Source organism: Phocoena phocoena, chromosome 3, assembly GCF_963924675.1.
Source record: "Phocoena phocoena chromosome 3, mPhoPho1.1, whole genome shotgun sequence".
NCBI lineage: Eukaryota > Metazoa > Chordata > Mammalia > Artiodactyla > Phocoenidae > Phocoena > Phocoena phocoena.
The window spans coordinates 58086120-58090339 of NC_089221.1; positions in this window are offsets into that span (position 1 = coordinate 58086120).

The window sequence follows — 4220 nt, forward strand, 5'->3', positions numbered from 1 at the left end:
GGCCTCAGTGTTTTCTTTTTTTTGTTGTTGTTTTGTTAGTTAATTAATTTTATTTTTGGCTGCATTGGGTCTTCGTTGCTGCAGCTAGGCTTTTCTCTAGCTGCGGCGAGCGGGGGCTACTCTTCGTTGCAGTTCACGAGCTTCTCATTGCGGTGGCTTCTCTTGCTGAGGAGCACGGGCTCTAGGCGTGTGGGCTTCAGTAGCTGTGGCTCGCAGGCTCTAGAGCACAGGCTCAGTAGCTGTGGCGCACGGGCTTAGTTGCTCTGAGGCATGTCAGATCTTCCCGGACCAGGGATCAAACTTGTGTCCCCTGCATTGGCAGGCGGATTCTTAACCACTGCGCCACCAGGGAAGCCCAAGCCTCAGTGTTTTCTAAACCTCTCCAGATAATTCCACCGTGGCAATTGAGAACCAGCTGCCCTTGGAATGGACCTTTCTTCCATCACTCTAAATTTCTGGGCCCTCTGGTTCCCCTCAGGACATAGGAGTTTCTGTTGTGTCAATAAGAGCACTGATGTTTCGACACAGCAGAACAAGTGGTATATGGGAAACCCAGTAACAGACATATTTGAGCCTTGAACATACTTCAATTAGTACATGACATTTTTTTAAATTGAAGCATAGTTGATTCAGAATGTTGTGTTAATTTCTGCTGTACAGCAAAGTGATTCAGTTATACATATGTATACATTCCTTATATTCTTTTCCATTATGGTTTATCATACGATATTGAATATAGTTTCCTATGCTGTATAGTAGGACCTTGTTGTTTATCCATTCTATATATAATACTTTGCATCTGCTAATCCCAAACTCCCACTCCACCCCTCCCCCAACCCTCTCCCCCTTGGCAAACACAAGTCTGTTCTCTATGGCCATGATTCTGTTTCTGTTTTATAGATAGGTTCATTTGTGTCATATTTTAGATTCCACATATAAGTGATATCATATGGTGTTTGTCTTTCTCTTTTTGACTTACTTCACTAAGTATGATAATCTCTAGTTGCATCCATGTTGCACTCATTGTCTATATGTACCACATCTTCTTTATCCGTTCATCTGAGTACATGACATTTTTAACTTGTCCTCAGGATGTATGGGATGAGGGGAGATGATTTTTAGCAGAGCCACACTCGCTCGGTATGCAGATCATTATGTAAGATCTGCAGGGCAGGGCAGGGCACTGGGTCTGTGTGGGTCTCCACTGCATCCCTGGGGCCCAGTCCAAATCAGCACAGAGTATGGGCTCAATAAATGTGTGTCGAAGGATTGAATAACTGTTAGAGGAAATTTCTTGTTTCAAACATTTAACCTTTTGGAGGAGAGATGGTAAACATAAAATCAATTAAGCACCACGAAGGTATTCAAGATACTTTCCACAAATTGATTCTGGGATATGTAATATATCCAACTATTCTCGGGGAATGTGAAGAAGGAAAATAACAGAAACATCTACAAGTTTAAGATACTTCCCAGGTTCATAAACTAACATGAGTGAATCTGAATGAACAATTTCACTGAATTTATGAATAAAAAATAAAACGTGGGGCAAATGTATCATAATGGTCTGTACTCCATTTCACAGAGAGGAAAATTCAGCAGGCAGTGAGTTTGGGAGGGTCTGTTCTCAGTGTAATAATTACATATCCAATCGTAGTTCCAATCCCACAGAGCATAACATCACCAATAATAATTTCATGCTTCCCATCACTTACATGATAGTAATGCAGGTGGATCGCGTTTTTGTGCACCAGCTCCTATTACACAGCTCAGAAAAGGCTTTACTGTCTGAAGAGGAAAATCTACACAGCAGACCGTAAACCTTTGAAGTTTACTTTAATCAAAAAACATTTACATCGATATCTGTGGGCTGTACCCCTTTTCTTAAATGGTTGCATCTCCTGTCTAAACACACACCTAAAAAAGTTTCAGTCATGTTACAGTCCTTTTTCATATCTTTATTGTTGTTTTAAAACCAATCTATACGTATTGTAAAAATTTCTAAGCAACAAAAAAATGTGAAAACTTACTATTGCCATCCCGAGTTTTATCAAGAGTATCCACTACAAAGGAGTAAGGTGGTGAACTTTTGAAGCTCTTATTAGGTATGTAAATCTGAGAAGGACTGTCAGAAAAAAATCTGAATATTAAAGAGAAAGGACACTTACTTTAAGGATTTTATAATAGCCAGAGTTTTTCCTGCCTTTCATTCTATTTTTTTTCTCTTTACAACTATCAGATTTGTAAACATTTTATCTATCACACAGGAAACCACCTAACAGAAGTGCATTCAATGCCACCTACTGGAAATATAAATATTCAATGATATAACTTGCATGAAACGTAAATATATAGTGTATTAATATACAACCAGTTTGTTCTAACAAAAGAATTTAAAGTTTTAACTCTAGGTATGGATAAAGAGACAGGAAATGGTAATGAAATCATAGTGTTTTCTAAAATCAGTTTTAGAGAAAATGGATTTTAGAGAAAATGCAAAGCTATAAACCTTAAAAATCTTTATAGTTTAGTGATTAACATCCTCCATTACATCTTCCATAAAAACAAACATTTTCTTCAAGCTATTGGCAATATTTTTTGAAAGTTCAAGAATATTAAAATGATTAACCTTTTTCATTGAGCTCTCTGGTTCACAGCTTCTTTCACCATGGAAAAAGTGAAAGTGAAAATGAATTATATGGTCTAGTCTGGAGGAGAATGTGAGAGAGGCGTTGTCACCAACACTAGGAGGCTTATATTAGTTTACCTGTCAGCTGATGACAGAAGAGCCATTACAAAGGTGATTACCTTACTCCCAGGCTGGCTTTCACTGAAGTACTAAAAAGGGTCATGGCCACACATCCTTTTTCAATGTCATGTGAGATGAAGGCCACCCAAGGATTACCTAGGGAAATGTAATTTGATTCACCATTTACTATTTATTCAAGGTCCCAGACTTAGTGAAGTTACATGTTAATTTGGATATTTCTGTCTGGTAGAGAAGCAAATAATTTCTGTCTTGTGGAAAAAATCACCCAAATGATAATTTCTGTCCCTGTTGGACAACAGTCAGATTTGTCTATAACCCAGCACTCTTATCTTAACATTGCTAAAAATGCTCAGCTTCTCAAATGCTCTTAGAGCCAGTTTTCATATCTTACTGGTTTCCTCATTGAAACGGAGCAGGACACTATGGTCCTTCCCCCCGCCCCCGCCCCACCCCCACCCCCGCCGCCTTGTGTCCACAGCCTGCCTTTTGTCTGTGAAAAAACTTTAGCCAAAGAATAAGTTTAATCAGAGAAGTGAGAAAACGCAGAAACAAAGGAAAACAGTCAAAGGAGACCAATAATATGTATAGCTGATTCACTTTGTTATAAAGCAGAAACTAACACACCATTGTAAAGCAATTATACTCCAATAAAGATGTTAAAAAAAAAAAGGAGACCAATAATAATAGTTTAGTCATTAAGCATACTCAAGGACTTTAGTTCCTCCTCAAGGGCAATATAGATAATATTCTGAGCCATATCCTGTGAGCTGTCTTATAGAGACTGAAACCCCCATCAGGTGGAAGAAATTAACTACATGATGACCAGTAGCCATGACATAAGCTGCCACAATTCCAAGAATTGGCCTCAAGAAAATGGGAACAAACCGACCCTGGAACTGAAGATTAATTGTACTTAAGACGACGCTGGTCAGACCACCGATGACCAATTTCAAGATGCCTGTCAGAGCTGTCGGTGCTGTTTCTGCATGTAGCCCCCTCCCTCCCTCCATCTATAAAAGCTCTTGCTCCCTGGTTGTAGGTGGTGGGATTCGGCCTTTGGACAGGAGTCTGCACCCCCCACCCCCCACCCCGGATGCCGACATCCAAAATAAAGCACACTTTCCTTTCCACCAACCTTGCCTCTTTATTGAGCGGTGAGCAGTTGGACCCCACTTTCGGTTACATCATCGGTTAATAAATTGAATTAAATCTTTGTCATGTGTTCATTTTATTTGCATGATTGATGTAACCTTTAGAAAATTATATTTGATCAGTTTTGAAGGTCATCCACTGAGATGTTTGAGGGGATTAACCCAACGGAGACAAATTAAATCTATTTGCTTGCACATCTTTTCTTGGCTTCTGAAGTGAATCCTGGGTGGCAACAGAACTTAAAATTTTCTGACTCTCTAGTTCTTTTTTTCTTTTTCTACTGATATTACGTATTTGT